The sequence below is a fragment of the Bactrocera dorsalis genome, chromosome 4, assembly GCF_023373825.1.
Source record: "Bactrocera dorsalis isolate Fly_Bdor chromosome 4, ASM2337382v1, whole genome shotgun sequence".
NCBI classification, from domain to species: domain Eukaryota; kingdom Metazoa; phylum Arthropoda; class Insecta; order Diptera; family Tephritidae; genus Bactrocera; species Bactrocera dorsalis.
The window spans coordinates 2,281,946-2,301,532 of NC_064306.1; the positions used below are offsets into that span (position 1 = coordinate 2,281,946).

Below are 19,587 nucleotides of genomic sequence, written 5' to 3' on the forward strand. Positions count from 1 at the left end.
TAAACTCTAACCGTATCTTTACCTCAACAGTTTGACTGATTGCTTTGTTGTTTCAACGTTGACAGCTAATGAGATAACAGTTATCTAGAGATAAGTAAGACAGTCCAATGTCAGAGATTGCAATTTTGCACAATAACGTAATCATGGTAAAGATTAAAAGAAATATTTTGAATAACAGTAAAAAACAAAATGTGTGTATATACAGAATTTAAAGTCTTTGCGCAATATATCTGCAAATTCAGCTCATCAACATATAAATAAAGCAAGAGTAGAGATAGAGAAAACATTAGTACAATATTACTGAAATTCAGCGCAATTCAGCTAAGGTATGTATTCAAAAACACTAAAATTTATACTTATTTGTCAAAAAAAAAGTATCAATTGGCTAGGAATAGATGTATTCAGCGCAATTCAGCTAAAGAATTTATTAAAAAAAAATACAAAAAACGTACTTATGTACGCAAAATTACGAAGTATGTAGGCATAGATGTAACTCAAACAATTATTGACTAAAAAGTTATACTAATTTATTAAAAAAGTATCAATTAGCTATGTATAAATGTATTCAGCGCAATTCAGCTAAGAAATTAATTAGGAAATAACTAAAAATTTGTATTTGTTTACTAAAAAAACTGGAACTAGGTATGCACAGATAAAATTCAGTTATGCATAGGTGTAATTAAGCTAATTTTTGGGAAAAAAATATACTAATTTGTTCAAAAAGTATCAATTAATTATAAATTTAATCGGCGCAATTCAGCTAAGGAATTAATTGGGAAAACCAAAAAATTGTGAGCTGTGCATCGATGAAATTCAGCTAATTTCTGCAGAAATATCGCATTTCGTCGTAAATATATGCTCTCACAAGCATTAATACTGTAATTAAGCTAATTTTTGACTAAAACAATATACCATTTTGTTCAAAAAGTATCAATTAGTTTGTGTCATTGCATTCAGCGCTATTAAGCTAGGAAATTAGTCGAAAAAAGACAAAAAAAAATTGCATTTATTTGTTAAAATAATAACAATTAGCTATGCACAAATGTAATTCAGCTAAATTTTGCTTGAAGAGCACATTCTGATAAAAATTTATGGTTGCCACAACATTAATTTTATATTAGAAGTCTAAAAAAACAATTCAGCTTTAAAAAAAATATCTCTTTCATGCAATATAACATTTAAAATCGCAATTCAGCTACCTAAATCTATAATTCAGCGCGCTATTAATGCTATTCCAAAACATTAGTATTATATTAAAAATTTAAAAAACAATTCAGCAATATTTCAATACCTTTTTAAGCCAATATAAGATTTAAAATCGCAATTCAGCTACTTAAATTTATAATTCAGCGTGCTATTAATGCAACTGAGTAAATGTTTATATTACACAGCTTTAAATAAAGCTACCAGCAAGCTATTCAGCCGCTTATCTGCGCGTTTCAGCGCACTATTTATGCAAACATTTATCAACAACAACTCTTCGGCACATTATCGGAAATTTAAAAACAAAACCTTCAATCCACTTTGTGATTGGGTTCATCTTTTTTGCAGTTTAGCGCTTATACTATAAATTGTATGCAATTCAGCGCAGCATAACCTTAACATAACAAATAAAAAAAAGCTAATTTGGCGCTTCATTAATGCATTTGCGCTCATTGCTGCAAATTTAAATGGGGCAAACAGTAATTCAGCGCGACGCATATGTAATTCAGCACAATTTTATATGCCACACTTAAGCTGGTTATTTAAGTATGCAGCTCATTGTTTGGCATTCACAACGAAATCATTTGTTCTGCTTAAAAAAAAGCTCGTGTTTGCATATAATATTTATTAAAGGAAGGAATTTTAAACTTTTAGCGACTTTAAATAGTTTAAAATTTTATAAAATAATTTAATATGTAAATTATTTGTTTTGCTTTTTGAACTTACCGTTAGTTTTTTGCTTTATGTTAGTATGACTTGCGAGGTCGCGACGGAAAATCTGAAACGAAAGAGGGTGTTTATATTTTAGTGTCAAATTAATAGCAAAATAGGAAAGTTCAATAAATTTGTTTAAAAATTATAATGGAATTTAAATATAAATTAATATTTTATAAAAAAATCAAACCAAAAAAAAAAATTATTAGACAAAAATTCTAAAAAAAACGCCACAAACATGAAAACCCTGCAGCAACTGGCATGAAATTGCACCGATAAAAGTAAAACTACACGCAAATAAGCAAAAAGGTAACTCAAAGCTTAACATAATAATGCTGCGAAAGCACGCTTTAAACGTCAATACTTAAAAGCTCAAAAAAAGTCGGATAAATTTGCACAAATATTGAATATAATACGAAACCAGAAAAAATTGCAGGAAATGGTAATTGGTATGAAAATAGCAGCGATAAAAAGGCCACATAAAATAAAAACAAAAATAATATATTTAAAAGTATTACAACAAAAAATATTTCACTTGAAACAGTTGTTTTTTCCTGCCAGCAACTAATTATACCGTTACAAAGCTAAGCAGAAGCGTGTCAATTGAAAATAAAAGTGCAGCAAGCAGATCACTTTCATTTCCACCATGTTTATATCCTGCAGTCGCATGCATCACTGCATCAGTGGCTGCCATGCATGAGCACAAAAAAACTCAAATCAACAAAAAAAATACAAAACCAATAAAAAATATAAATACAACGATAAAGCACAATAAATACAGCAAATAAACCGACTTTGTTTTGTTTTGTCGCCACCCAGCGCTGACAATTGATTTCCTGCCACGCCCACCCACTCGCAAATCCAGCTAATAAATATACGCTTGAGCCCTGATAACATGTTACATACACACATATATGTTTAGTTGGTATATAACTGCTTATTGACCTGTCTCTTTATGTGCTTGCTGGGCGTCTCAGTCCGGCAATTAAGTCAATTGCTGGCGTTTTTCGCCAAACCTACAGTGCTGCACGCCCACACAGCACAACGGTGCTTTCGCAAGGAGTTTCCAGCTGTAATACGAGCTATTGCAGTGACTTAGTGGCTAAGAGCTGATAATTAAATCGCTCGACTGGCGGTTGGCGGAAGTTAAGTGGGCACATTTTCTTCCGTTTTCGTCGTGGCTCTCTATTTGCGCTCTTAAATCCTAAAAGAAATGAACTCCTCTACTATTTAACTCCTTTGCGATGAGAGTCACTAAGCTACAATATTTTCTGAGTTGAAAGGAAGTCAAAATATATGTGGTGGAAACTAATAACAAGCCAGAAATGTGAAAGGAATTGCAGCGCTGATAAAGTGTAGAGAAAATACTAATCGAGTTCTCTGACTGTTCTAAATTCCAATGAAATAAATGCAAGTGGCACACAATATATAAATGCAATCATTATTTATGCAAAAAATCGAATTAAAGCTATTTATTTGCGGTTTTTAAGCAAATATCTTATGTTAATAAACCCATGGAGAATTACAGAAACGTAGGAATGAAATAACCAATATTTTAGGAACAATTACAAACATTTGGCGGCTCTCGTACTTTATTGCGCTGCTCATATATCTTACTGAAGGATGTATGTATTTTACTCTCAGTAAGGTATATGAGCAGCTCTATAAAGTTAAAGCATTCTCAATGAGTATAAAAATACTGTAAGCTGATTGGTCAATGTGAGACATAAGCTCTCAAAGCGCTGATTTTTTTCAATACGTAATTGAAAGGCTGACGAATCTTTAGCATTATGAAGGAACTTTTCTGTGAATTGATTCATATCTGCTTAGTATGTCTGTTCAACGTAAATTTTCGCACATTTCCCCGAAATATTTCTAAATCAATTTTGTAAATTTTCTGCTCAGTTTCATCGAATATATCTCATATTATTGCAATGCCAAGCAAATCATATTATCGCTTCAATTGCGTGCAGTTTGCTTTGTGAGTTTGCAATACGCGGAAATTTTAATGAGCTTTACTAATAAGAGCAAAGCGCCTCAGTGATTAATCAAAATATACGCGTAGTCGCAGGCGTTTACCGTTAACTGCAAAGCTTCTGCCGTCGCTCTCTTCCACACACACTCTGCCCACATGTGCACACACTCATTAGCCGCCTCAGCAGCATGTCAATGGTATTTGCGACCAGGCCGCAGAGGAGATTTTTCGCAATCTTGTTATACTTAAATGTGGATTAATGGCTGGGGAGCACGTGGAGAGATTGAGCAAAAAAAAAAAAAACAACAACATGCAATGCGAACTCGAAGATATTATAGCGCGATGTTAATGAGTGTCGTCATGGTGATAATGAGTTCGTGAGTTTTTTGTATTTATTTCTGGCATCGATGACGTGTTTGATGTTTTTGGGTTTGGGATAATATGGAGAAGATTTTGTATAGATTTCTTTGAGATTGTGCAGTGGTTTGAATTTTTAAATTATTTTCAATGGAAATATGGCAAAATTACGCTAATAACCAACTACTCAAAAATACTGTCTGAAGAAATGGAAATAACCTGAATTTCACATTAAAAAATATATGTGAAAAATTTGGTATTATTATGAATACCGGCATTTCCACTTGCGGTCGATTTAATCATTATTATCTCAGCACAAGTACGTATACTTTGGTGTAAGCCATACTAGGCCGCTCTCTCCGATTAGCATCGCTTATAACTAGTAGTAAATATTAGTAGGGGGATGATAATAATTGGCGAATATGGGTTAAAAGCCACGAACGCAAATTATGTAAATTATCGGAAGCAAAAAATAATTAATTACGCATTAGTATTGCATATCAAATATTCTGGCACTTACACTAATGCGTTTCCAATTACTAATTCTTTTTGTCGATTATCGAGTTTGTCTGTTTTTTTGTTGTCAGGTGATTACTTTTTTGGACTAGAAGCTGAGTTTTTACCGCTAATTATACTTGTGGCTAACAAATAATTAATGAAGAGCTTTCAAGAGTGGATTTTATGGATTTTTGCGTCTGCCATATTTACAGTGGACAAAGAGAAGGAAATATATTATTATAATATACAATATGTAAATATTATTTTTAGTTGAAAAATTAAAAATATTTCATATGAAATTTTTATTTTAAAAAAGATATTTTCTTTAAAATTTTATTAAAAATTAAAATTTTGAAAAATTAGAAAATAATTCTTAAATTTTTTTTTTTGTATTTAGAAATATTTTCTATTATTTTAAATAGAAAAAAAATTTAAATTTGTTTTCTAAATATTTTATGTCATTTTTATAACGACAATTAAGGGCAAAAAGTTATTTATGGAAAATATTTTGAAAAAAAAAAATTTAATGTGTTTTGTAATTTTTATAACGACGATTAAGGCGCAAAAAGTTATTTATACAAAATATTTAATTAAAAAAATATTTTAAAAAATTTCAAAAAAAAAAAAAAAAATTCCAAATTAAAAAAAAATTAAATTTGACATTTGAAATATTTGCTTTTAATTTATGTTAATTTTTATAACGAGAAGTAATAGATTCTTTATAAAAATAACCACAAACAAATTTTAATTTAACTTTTATTTTAATTTTTTTTTTTTTGCAGTTTAAGTTTACAATGAATTACCAGTTCTGTCCGCGATCTAAATATGTAAGTACACATGTGCATAATTAATTAGTTACACGACATATTTTCAGTGGCCCTGCTGTTCGAAGTTTGGTCAGTTGGTCAGCGTTTTTGTAGCATTTAATTTTCAAGTGGTTGTTGTTGCTGTAATTATTGTTGAAGCAACTATAACTATCGGCTATCGGCATTTGTTAATTGCTTTTAATTGGTATAAGGTCATTTGCACATATTAGTTAGTGGCACACGCCGAACGAGAAACGCACACACATGCATGCAACTATGTATACACATATGTACAAATGTGGATATATACATAAATAAGTGCCTAGGCATATAATTTGGTAAATAATTACGCACACTTGCATTTATATTTGTATGTATATGCTTGTGTCCGCTAAAATATAGCTTGTGGCAGACGCAGATCACTAAATCGTAAGGCGATTATTAATGTTTTTGTATTTGTATTTGAGCTGCATGTACATATGTATGTGAGTTCGTAAGTAAATATGTTAAGTGATGATTTATGGCCTCAATAATGTTAACCTGTTAGTAAAAGCAAGGCAGGAGACCCAGTACAGAGTTACTGTGGAACGTCTTAGCTTCAAGGTCAATCAAGATCGTGTGTCAATGTTCGACTGACATAATTTTCGAACTGATCGTACTTAAAAATATATATGCAAAATGTCTTTTTGTTATATTTATATTTAAAAATATTTTCTCAGTGGTCGTTTTGGACTAGTTTAGGACTAGTTTATTTATAAAATGTGATTTTTATAATTTTTAAAACTTTAATTTTCATCAAAAATAAGTTAAATTTAATTCCTTTAAAAAAATACTGCATCTAAAACTAATCCATTATGAACTAGTTTGGCACTAGTCGGTTCAATATGCTCATTTGCTGTATAATTCACTGCAAAAACACTTCAATATGCTCATTTGCTGTATAATTTACTGCAAAAACAGTTATTAACATTTCAGAAAACTAGTCTCAAACTAGTTCTTTTTGGACTAGTGTTAATATAGTCGATTATTAAAACTCAAATTACTCAATTACTAGATTTTATATATTTTTTATATATTTATCTTCGTTTAAAAACCAAAATTCACATTGGTTTCGGACTAGTCGTATTAGTAGTCATTTTAAGTATATCTAAACCATCTTGAATAGTAAATATATAAATATGTACATATGTAAATCTAGCGCGCTTCATTATTGTCTATTATTAGTAATATTAATAAATATTTACCCCAAATTTCGGCCAACAATTTGTGGCAATTCAAACGAAGCGAAAAGCGTAAGCGCGTGGCATAAAGTGGGTGAAGAGTTTGCCCTGAATTATCGACGTTTGTGCTTAATGAAAGTGAAGTTTCTCGATAAACAATGAAATTATCATTGGCATGGCGTCATAATTGACGCATTAAGTGCTTTTAAGATAATAACTAGATACTGTAAACTGCATATGCTTTGATGATAAGTCGCTATAGCTACGGTGTTTATCACTAAAATGAATCGTTCAGGCAATCAATGAATTTGGGCACGCTTTAGTTTTGAAATATTAATGCGTATCGTACACGAAGATAGCAAATTACCCAAAAACAATGAGGAAGATCGGACTAATAGCACATATACATAAAACTTTGTGCGCATAAATCGTTTGAGAACTACAATGTAAGCGGAGCGAAATGTGCGTTTTGTAACAGTGCTATCGGCGGTTCCACATGTATATGTGTAGTGCTGCGTGTATACATGTAGTTTATGGCGGCTTCTATAATCTTTATTGACAAGCAAACAATCAATAAAAATAATCACAGCAAATTTATTGGCCTAACGGAAGTATCTGATAAACTCTGTCGCTATATCCAGTAAGTTGCCTAATTGATACCAATAAGCACCCGAATTGAGCCATAAACCAAACAATTAACACATTGTAAATGTCAGCAGAATATTATTATTATTAGCATTATGAGACTTGGAGTGAAATCGGAAACTATTTCACATAAACAGCGAGAGATAATAAGTTTGTAACATAAAAAGAAGAATCTCAGCACGACAGTAGTTAAGTTAGATCATAATTTTGAGAAAGATAAAAACATTCGCATCTAATAATTTCTTAAACGTTTTTTGTTTGTCTAAAAAGAACCAAGATTCTAAATAGAACCAAACAATTGAACCACTATAAAGGAAATTTAAATGATACTGCTGTCACAGGGCATAGCTTGGCTCTGAGGATGTGATGAATCAAGCTCCAGATTAAGTTCCGCTAGTTCTACATTGCAGATCCTTCAGTAAGAGACCGCAGGGATTAACTCAAAGCTTAAAAATGTTTTCGACAAGGCTATCGCGCTTCCTATTATGCTTTAAATTCGACTAAACCCTCTCGGAGCCCTTAATTGAAACTATACGATAGAACACCAGAGAGATCCTCTGTAACCTGTCATTGCAAGTGACGAGTTTATGCTAAATTCCAGCAACCTTAGTTACATAGATGGCGATGATAGGTGTTCTAACAGGATACTGTGGCATTGACACTTACGCAATGAAGCTAAGGATTTAGGAGGTCACAATTTCTCAAAGTTACGGTGGGGACGATGAAGTGTAAGTGTTTATCCAGTTTTCACCAGATTAAGATTGGTTGGCAAACTTTCTACGAACCCATCGAATTAGCTGGAATTGCTATTATATCTCGCAGTTTTGATAAATTTGTTACAGACGCTAGGCGCTTTGTCGACATTCAAAGGTCTTTTTGATACATACTAAAGAGTTCTGGGTAACACAATAGACAGGCGACTTTAGTTGTCCAAGTGGATATATTCGTGGTCTCACGAAAAATCAGCTTATTTAACCTAACTGTTGCTGGAATCTTTTCAAGAATATATTTATAAACTGGACCTCCTGACCACGTAGATTGACTCCTCCTTCATTTAGTTGCTACAAAGCCTGTAAAGACTGCTCACTGTGAAAATCCTGCACTTTACGCATCCGACAATCACTTTCATGGCTGAGTACACAGTTAGACGGCAGAGATTTTTTCCATGAAAACACTTTTGATGAGGGTAAGCCTTATTCAGGTAAGCACACAGAAGTACGAGAATAGAAAATCATTGGTCGAAAAATTAATAGAATAATCCGAAGGATGAATTTGCTAAATTGGATTATGCAGTGGAGTGGAAGTGATGCGAGCAAGCCTCGACAAACGGAACATTATAAACAGTTAGTCGAGCAAACTATGAATGCGATTTGGGTTTACCGGTTCGGCTAATAAGCAAAACGACTTATTGGAAAACAATAAGAGCCCTAAAGCTGCGGAGCCTAAACAAAGAGCGAGGAAAGTGCGGAGCGACGCTTACATGCACACACACATCCAAGAGAGGGATACTCCCAAGGAGCGAAATTACTTTGTATTTATATTGGAATTAACAACAGCTTGACTGAATCATATGTAACGGAACGCAAATGCAAAGTGGTGGATATGCACATACCTCCATATGAAGATACCTGAAACCCGATAAAGAATCCTTAAAGCCGAAGTGAGTGGTGTGAGTGTGCGCAAATGGCATGCGACAGGGATCAGTTTAAATAGTAAACGTTCGAAAAACGCCCGATAGTAGTGGCGAAAGTGGCAGCTGTGACATTGCAACATTTTGTGGCACGTACAAAATAGGGGTCTAAAGCGATACAAGGCAGCAAAAAAAGGGTATAACGAGTTGAAGGATTATAACAAACGTGTGCGAAAGCGCAAGTAGACGGCAGGACGTAGCGGGCAGGGCGGTGAGTGAGTTAAGGAATGAAATGTGGCAAGGACGAAAGGATTGATGACCGCAAGTGAAGGGTTCGCCAGCGCGTTGAATGTCGACTTGAGCGCATGTGAAACACCATGGCACACAGGCAACTTTATTTATGTATTTTTGATAGATAACGGTGTATGTGTGTTAAGTTGGGTGTGTACGTGTGTGTGTGCGCGCTGCAGTGACACATTATGGCGATCCGAGCAGCGGCTTAGATTAATATCTGCCATGCGTTTACATGAGCTTAATAAATTTAAGCCGATTTATCAGCAAAAGCGGTCAGCAACAAGAACAACAACAGCAAGAAAAACAGGAACTAAATAAATAATGCAATAAGACCGATTTGACCTTTAGCTGCGTGTATCTCCTTGCTAAGCATTTGCTATAATCACTCATAGAACTCTCCTTAGCGCCCTTCACAGTTGTCTCTAACACACACACACACACACACACAAGCATGCATATCAGCTGTTAATGTGTTACTCTTATTATTTGCTATATTATTAGCCGTGTTTTGATACTAACTATTATTGTTGTTGTTGCTGTTAATCCTTTTATAACAGCCGTTGGCTCAACAACAAAAAAAAACAACAACAATACATGCCATATAAGCAATGCTGCAACACATACAAGCGAAAAGCTCGTTGGTCTAATGAATTCTTATTGCCAATTGACGTTGAAGCCAACTTTAGGGCGGGGCAGGCCGACGTCTATGGCGAGGCATGTGAACTTTATTTATGCAAACAAGCAAGACATGGCTGTTTGTGCATGTACATGTGTAAATGTGTGTACATGTAAGACAGCAGCGGTGTAGAAGGTTTCGGTGCGTGTCTAGAGCGTGTTGCTTGGCATGTTGCATGCAACATATGGTGTTAGAGAAATGTGGAGATGTTAAGCAATATGGCAGAGAAAGTGAAATATGAAATATTGCAGTGAAAACGGGCGCTGGGTGAGGCAGGGTGACAGCAAGAATTAATGAGAATATTGTGGTGTTGTGTAAAAAATGTTTCACACTTAAAATGAAGACATATGTATATTTTGCAGTAAATGTGTAAGAAAGAGTTATGAAGGAAAAATGCACAAAATTATTAAAATTTTAATTTTCTTTTGCATAAATAATAATAGTATTGACATTTTCAATAAATTATGTGAAATAATTAAAACTTGTCTTAGTTTCGAAAAATTAAATGCAAAAAGTATTTAATAAATTTTTTTTTTTTTAAAGAAAGTAATATTAAAAATAAATAAATTTTTTGTGTTTTTTTTTTGTTCACAACTAATTAAACAAAATAATTAAAAATTTAATTTTGAAAATTTAAGTTAAAAAAAAAATTATTAAAAAAAAATAAATATTTTTTTTAAGTTTACAAATACAGAGCACAGAAAAAATTTTATTTTCATTTGGATAAAAAATAAGGAAAATTATTTTGTAAAATATATGTATGAATACATAATTTTTTAAGAAAAAAAATAAATAATTTTTTCTCTTTGAAAAAAAAAAAATATTTTTTTTAATTATTTGATTAATAATATTTTTTTGTAATTATTTATTTAATATATATTTTTTTTTTAATAGTTAAAAAATCCATTAAACAAAATTCAATTTTTTTCATGATTTTATTTTAGCCGTTTCTATAAAAAATAGTACTATTTTTTTTTAATAAATTATATAAAATAATGAAAAATTCATTTATGTAAGTTCAAAATTGAAGTAAAAAATAAAAAAATTAATATTTTATTTTTAATTGTTAAAATACAGGAAAAATAGAATTATATTTCGGTTAAAAAGTAAAAAAAAAAATGTTTTGAAAAATTAAAATACGTACGTAAATTCAATTAAATAAATAAATATACATATTTTTATCTATTCCAAAAAAAAAAAATAATAATTTCCTTAGTTTTTTTTTTTTAAATTAATTTTCTAAATTAATTTTTTTTAAAAAGTTGCAAAAACTTTGGTAACGAATTTGTTCGACTAAAATTTTTTTGACGATTTTATGCCTTTAAATTGAGCTTAAACTACGCCTTTCCTTCCAAATTTTTACCTTTTCATATAAATCTGGCACTTTTTGCCACATAGTATTTTGCTGAACTGAATTTTTTCTTTAATTTCTTAAAATTTCAGCGAAATGTTGACAATACTATAGAGCAGCATAAATCTCACGAAGTACACGCCCCAGGAGGGCAGCAGAGAGCAAGCAGTGGACGACAATAAAATATCTGCATGCACACGCACACATATGTACGTGTTTGACACGCCTCAGTTTTACATCAAAAATCAAATAAAAATCGAGTATCGATTGAAAAAAAAAATATATTGAATATTTTTCAATTGAAAACGAAAATTCGGTCATTGCAATTTAATACCAAGCGAGGAAAGAACAAAAGCAGCAATAAAAACAACAGCGTGGAACACAGGCAGCAGCACTACAGCGATATCCAGTGTGAAGCTGCCTTTTGAATGCTGGCAGCGTGATCGCCTGGCGTGAGTCCCCCCTCTTTGTCCTGCCTGCAGTTTGACAATCTTTGATTTACTCGCCGAAGTCGCTGCGCTCCATTGTCTTAACGTGCGCATGCAAATATCTGTGAGTACAAAGGAATGCAGCGACTCCTCTTCGCCTTGGAATGCAAGCGCTTTCAGTTTTTATTGGTGTTGTTGCAGCGCACGTTGTATTTGCTACCAAATTGGTGCATGCAACATTTAATTGTATGCTTAATCACCTCGTAAAATATTTTCGAAAAGTCACGATTTCAAATTTGCTGATGCGGCATATTAATAACGGGTTGACTGGCAGATAACAGAGGGGTGAAGTTGATAGTTATGACTTGGCAAAGTATATAGGCATTAGCAGATGCAAATGGCAGGAATTTGTGCACTTAAAATTTGTGAAGAAATATTATTAGAAACAATGAAGCACTGAGAAGACAAAGATGTGTCGAAAGAGTTGATGAGCTTATTGCTCAGTGCTTTTAAAAATACCTATGATTCTAAGAAGCAAAGAAGTGCACAATCCAAAGGCTGAAAATTAAATGAAGCGTCACACTAAGTAATTCCTTAGAGCTTTTAAAAGTTTTACATTTTTTCCAAGTTGTTGAAAGCTTTAGTTTTTCGCGAATATTGAAAAGCAAATGGTAATTCATAAAATTAATAATTCCATAGAGCTTTTAAGAGCTTTAAGCTTTCTTTCTCTTTCAAAGTATTTTAAAGTTTTCGTTTTTAGCATATATTAAAATGGAAATGGCACGAAATATTGAAATTTGTAAAAAAATTCAACGCGTTTATATTCATTTAACATTCAAAAGCTTTTTTTAGTTTTAATAGAGCTTTCAAAAGCTTGTTAATCTTTAAATGGAGCTTTTAAAAACTGTTTGAAGCTTCTAACATTTTTAAGGAATTTTTAACTACATTTAACTACTCTGGGAGCTTTAAAAGCTTTGCGAAACATTGGTTAGTTTTGGAAAATAAGGTGCTTAGTTCAGGGTACACACATTTGAAGTACTAAAGTTATCCACTTTTTCTTATAAATAATTTTTCAACCCCAGTTCAAAGCTTTCTTGTGCTTTTCATATGACTTAAAGAGCTCTCGAAACACTTTCACAACTCAATTGTAAATTTTGTATTATGATATACTAACAAAATGCGCTCAAATGCTTTTCATAAGCTAAAATACATACACATGTACTACATATGTATACACTTGGGAATCTGAGTGCCCGTGTATGAGTAACATGAGCACTTTACTGTTCAAACAGCAAGTGCCAGGCGCAATTTGAGGCCAACAAATTTTCTTCGATTGTGTGGCCAATGGCTTGTGGCACACACATACGACACATGCAGAGAGATGTGTGTCAGTTGCTTGGGAAGTTCGGGTCAACCATAAATGTGTCACGGGGCAAATTCGAAGAAATTGCGATTACAACAACAACAAGAAGGAAGCAATTTGAAAGCATATAAGTGATGTTTGTGAGGCGATTGAGAATTTGGTGAGCCAAGTTGAAAGTGCCAGCGGCTGCCACAACTGAAAGCTGTAAAAGTAATAACGGTAAAATAAATTTGGGCCATATAAATGCAGTTAATGGGAAAAAAGTGCAGCTAAGCGGTTTAGTTGCTTGGACGTTTTCTATTGATAAGTCGCTAAGAAGCTGGCAAAGTTCGTGAATAAACTGCGAAGTGATTAAGACAGCGGAAATGAAAGTAATGCAAGACGAATGGCATGCGAAGATATGGCGAAGGGGAAAATTGACTATTGAGTAACGGAAGTAGCTGTCAAAGGATACGCACATAAAGCCATCATAAAACTAGTGGCACAGAAGAGAACTTATCAAATGGAGTGAAAAAATCACATAAAAATGGCAAATAATTAAAATGCTTGGGGGAATAAGAAAAGAAAGCGGAAGAGGAAGAGGAAGGAAGAGCAGCACAAATAATAAAAGCGTGAGCGCTAATGTATAGCTAATAAATTCTACGCTTAAAAGAATGCAATAAAATTAATGAAGCGTGTGATTGCGGCAAACGCCGAGTGATGTATTGAGCCACACTGCTCCCCAGAATTTTTGCCTTAGCGAATCAATTAATTTTTTTGTTGTAATACATTTGTGTGGCATATTGCAAAGTAATCATGAAATATGAGAGCGTGGGAAAGCGAAGGGGAGATGAAGAGGGGGAGACATTCATCATTGATATTAAGTGCAAGAGGAATTAGGGAGGAAATTCAGACGGCAGAAAATGTGACAAGTGAAAAAAAAAAACCAAAAAAAAATTAAAAAAAAAAAAAAAAAAATTAAAAAAAAAAAATAATAAAAAAAAATAAAAAAAAAAATAAAAAAAAAATAAAAATTAAAATTAAAATAAAAAAAAACAAGATTTTAAATATATTTTTTTTTTAGTCAAAATTAAAAATTATTTTAATTGTTAAAGTAAAAATTAGTAACTTTCAAAAAGAAAATAAGCTAACCAAAGCTTTAACATCTTTTCACAAACAAATTTCCATACAAGAATTTGATTTTGATCGTTCAGTTTGTATGGCAACTATATGCTATAGGTATACGATCCGAACAATATATTCGGAGTTTGTAGCCCTGCTTTGGACAATAATCTGTGCCAAAATTCGTGAAGATATCTCGCCAAATAAAAAGGTTTTCCATATAAAGACTGGATTTTGATAGTACAGTTTGTATGGCAACTATATGCTATAGTCGTCCGATATCGGCGATTTCGACAAATGAGCAGCTCCTTTGAGAGAAAGGGACGTGCCCAAAATTTCAGATTGATATTTCAAAAACGGACGGAGTAGATCGCGTACATACAGGCGAACTCTTGCTTAATAACGCCAAATTTAATTAACCACTCATTAAAGTGAAAAATAATTTTTTTTTTAAATTGAAAATATGTACGTATGTATATAAAAAAATTTAGTAAAAAGACTTGAAAATTTGCCTCTTTATTTATTTTAATTTTTTTTTTATATTTTATATTTAATTTATTGCACTAAAATTATGCAAATAAAATCTTTTATGTTTGAAAATTGTATTTATTTTTTATTTTTACTTAATTGTTTATTACTGCGCAATATTTTTCATATTTGATGAACCAATATAGGGCTTATAATAAATCAATCACAAAACCAAAGAAAAAAATACAAAAATCAAAAACTCGCTCGCTCAGCGTCTGATTACTTTTAAGCCGCACGGTAAATACAAAATCGAAGCACATAAATTGTAAACCAAACTCGGTTTTTGATTGCGATGCAGCTTAGCGCGCCTTTCTATTCAAACTACTGTTTTTCTTTCATTTTCGTAGTTATGAAAAAAGCATTGTGTGGCATGCCACATAAATCACGGTCGCTTTGCAGGCGTTGAAAAATAAAATATGGTAAAAGCAAAGCACATAAAAAATTTGACGCTGAAAAAAATCCAAAAAAAAATTTGCGAAATTTTTAATTGTGTTAGAGGGTACGAAGCATTAAAACAAAATGCACCGAGTTGCATATGAGCGAACCGCAAGCGTGTATTGTATATTGCATGCTACAAAGGCAAGCATACATGATGTTGCAAGCGTTGATTGAACAATTTTTCGATTGTGAGTAAACAACCGTTGTATATAGAGCAGGCAAAAAACAATGTAACTTATTTAGAAGTATTTGTGTGAGTGTGTGTGTGGCGGCCGCTTTGAGGCGGCATTATGCCTAGGTGTTAACCAACACTTTTGCTCAGTTCTCGAATGGGGTTGGCGCTGCAGCTTAATTAAGGGCGATTGTAGTATTGAAATTTTCAAAATTTGTGCCAACATTTTACACACAACGCACACAAGCACACATACATCTATAACGAAACAAATAAATGCTCGCTATTGTGTTGGATTAACAGCGCAATTGTTGATTGAATGCCAGTAAGTGGCATGGAATTGAGGTGTCAACAAAAGGGTTGAGTGTTGTGCGGTTTGTGAGTTGATTAGGAAACCCTCAAGGAAAGCTGCAATTTTCTAAATAAATGTGTATTTATATTTGTAGCATACTCGTAAGAACCCCATATGTATTACCAGAATTTTGAGGATCAAACAGATTTAATTTCAATAAATAAATTTAGAGGAATGCATAAAATTTCTTCAACCATCTAACCTTCTAAGGTACCTACAACTCATATTTGACCCAGTCAGTTGAATTAGTTGAACTAAACTCACATCCGATTACCCAAACACATAAATGGACCTTTTTGTTTACCTATAAGCCAAATCCCATTATTTAGATATAACAAGAGGATTTGTCTTGACTAAATATAAACAAAGGTTGTGAACTTGGCTAAATGTAAACAAAAGGGCCAATGACCACATAAAATGTAAACAAAGGGGTCAATGACCTCGCCAAAAAGCAAAAAAAGGGTCAATGACCTTACAAAATGTAAACAAAGTTCATTGACCCCATAAAATTTAAACAATGTCCCCAAATGTGAATAAAACCTCATAAAATGTAAACAATAAGGTAAATGACCTTATCAGATGTAAACAAAATCCAATAACCCCATAAAATTTAAACAAAAGGGTCAATTACCCAAAATGTAAGCAAATGTTGTTGTCATGGCTAAATGTAAACAAAGGTTCTGCACTTAGCTAAATGTAAGCAAAAGGTACACTGACCTCAGGATTGTTGATCTCGCAATACATTTTGTATGGTAACTTTTCAGATTTTTCGGCATATTATATTAAAAAAGTACAAAAAGTATTATAAAGTATGCAGGTGAGAACTCAAAGCTTTACAGACGAAAGAAAGATAAGATTTGGATGAATAATACATACAGTGGCGGACAAAAGTCTACATACACCCCCTGTTTTCTTCGATGTGAGAGTACAAAAACTTTTTAGAAAAATGTGTTGATACAGTTTTATTCTAATCTTCTTTCTAATAACAACAATCTTAAAAAATCCATTAATTAATATAAAACTACAAATTTATGGAATAAAAACTCAAATATTGTGTTGACAAAAGTCTACATACAGTACAAAAATATCTTAGTTCAGTGCGAAAAACTGTAGAAAATGCTAGTTATTAAGACGTTTTAGTATTTAGTTGGGTCCCCATTGGTATCTATAACTGCTTGAAGACGCCGTGGCATTGATTCTGCTAAATTTGTCAACGCTACAGATGTAATGCTGTTCCAAGGTCCCAATATGCGCTCTTAGAGTAGAGCAGAGCTAGAAATTTGGTTCTTTCTAATTCTACGCTCCAAAATCTCCCAGACATGTTCAATAATATTCATATTTGGACTTTGAGGTGGTGTATTTAATTGACTTGGAGTATAATAAAGCAACCAGTCCTTAACAATTTGCGCCGCATGCATCGGATCGTTATCTTGTTGAAATATCCAACTGGAACCGAGCCCTAAATTATCCACCAAAGGCTTCGAATTATGTTCCAACAGAGACTTATACTTATAACCGTCCATTTCACCTTCAATAAAGTCCGAATTTCTAACTCCAGAGGCCGCAACAGCTCCCCAAACCATTACGCTGCCGCCACCGAGCTTCACAATTGATACTACGTTCTTCGGTTCAAGCGTGGCGTTAGTTTTCCATCAAATTTTAGCACTTTCATCACTACCAAAAAGATTGAATTTAGAATCATCTGTAAATGAAACTTTTTTCCAAAAATCCATTTCCTTTTCTTTGTGTTTTTTTGGCGAACTTTAAACGAATTTTCCGATTTTTTCAGAAATAAAAGGTTTCTTCCGTGGTGTTCTACTATGGAATCCGTTATCGTTTAGAGTTTTTTTTTATTGTTCTTGGTTGGATACTCATTTGTGACGTACTCGCCATGCGTTCGGCTATATTTGGAGCATTTACTTTTGGATTTTGGTCTACTTCGTTGAGAATCAGGCTGACGTATCTACGAGATTGTTTTTTTGGCGGTCCACTGCGCGGTTTATTTTCGTTGGAACCATTATTTTTAAAGTTTTTTAGAATTGTCTGTACTGTTGCTCGACTCAAGTTTAAAATTTTAGAAATTTCACCATATGATTTTTTTTCTTTTCTTTCTTTTATCACCAAATTACTTACATCAATTGATATTTCATTTCACGGAGCCATTATAGCTATTGAAGTGTTTAAACCACAACTAAATTCAATAAATATCAAACAATAAACATATTGAAATAAAAGAAAAAGGCTAACGTTACCTTACTGTTAATATAACAATGTACAAAGTATGAGATTTGAACTGTATGTAGACTTTTGTCAAAGCAATTTTTGAGTTTTTCTTCCATAAATTTGTTGTTTTATGTTAAATAATGGTTTTTTTTAGTTAATTGCTATTATAATAAATATTAGAATAAAACTGTATAAATACATTTTTCTAAAAACTTTTTGTACTCTCACATCGAAGAAAACAGGGGGTGTATGTAGACTTTTGTCCGCCACTGTATATGTATGTATGTAAGATACAGATGGTGATAAATAACACTGTAATTATTGCAGCTGAACAGCTAAGATGTTGCAATCAACTAGTCTTATCTAACTTTATGATTGGTTAAGACGTCCACATGCATACATACTTACATAAATAAATATGTATGTATTTACAAACTCAAGTATTTTGTGACTAATTTTGCGAACTCTTCCACTACGCTGCCGGTTATCTCGAATAGCATACCATATCTTAATTGAATTGCTTACGTTAATTTAATCTCAGCAAAATAGTCACTACGCAGCACTTTCCTGCGGCTGCAGGCAAAATGAAGAAAACTAAAGAGTTGTGCCAAAGAAAGAGTGAGGTTAGGGCGCAGTGAGAAGGGTTCACAGATAGGAGTGCAACCAAAAAGAGCAGCTAAGAGTGGCTTTGCATGCATTTTTTTCTGAGAGCGGAATTTCAGCAGAGCAATTAAAAATCACAAAAAAACACCGAAGAACAGCGATTATGGCGCACAGGAAGCGCACATAAAAAAGCGGCGAACGTGTTGAGTGAACGTTGAATCCTTTGCCTCAACTCTCATATTAACATGCCGCACGTGTTGCACATGTGATGCCATGATGTTGCCACCATAGTTGTGTTTGTAAGTGCGTCTGTTTGTATTTGCAGCAGCAGCAGCGCAGAATGCTAGGCAGACAGCCGCGCAAACACAAGCGTATAAATTTCTGTAAACACACACATGTTAGAGTGTGTAAATATTTAGTCGCATTTTCATGATCTGCCATGAAATATTTTGCGCAAAAAACGAAGTAAAGCAAAGCGTAGCAGAAAAAATGCGAGCGATAAGGGCAGACAGAAAGACAGCCAAGTACGTCAGACTACTACATTAACATACATATATTCGCCGGAGTTTGTTTGACGAGCGAGCTGCGTGATGCATCGCTGACTGTTGCTTCCGTTACTTTATGTGCGTATTTTTACGATTTCTAAAACTGGCAAAGGGCAAATAAAATGTTTACGATTTTTTAGAACCTGAAAAGGGAGCATCTCGCGAGCGCTGATATGAGCAGTAAAATTTTAAAGAGCCTTAGAATAGTTTACAGTTATGCTAGTTTGGAATGCGTTCGCAGAAAACGCCAAGTAAAATTGCGAAATAAAATTATTATGCTGGATAGCGCCTTTATACAATTTTTGCAGCGGTTTGGTTTAAAATTTAGAAAAAACGGTCTTAATTCAAATATTTGAGAGCATTTTCGAAAAAAAACGAATTTCGAAATTCGAACTTAATGTTCGAAAAATTTACAAACTGATTTTTATGTGAAATTTAGAGATTTTATACAGAAATAAACAGAAA

General features: G+C 32.9%; 1 protein-coding gene across 4 annotated transcripts in view; it reads right to left on the bottom strand.

Moving 5' to 3' along the window:
• The window catches only part of LOC105226142 (uncharacterized), a 270,787-nt gene that overhangs the window by 133,740 nt on the left and 117,460 nt on the right, over positions 1 to 19,587 (bottom strand). For all 4 annotated transcript variants that reach the window (XM_049455824.1, XM_049455825.1, XM_049455822.1 and 1 more), the window contains one exon: positions 1,930 to 1,981. The gene's annotated coding sequence lies outside the window, so the exon portion shown is untranslated. The remainder of the gene's footprint in view (positions 1 to 1,929; positions 1,982 to 19,587) is intronic.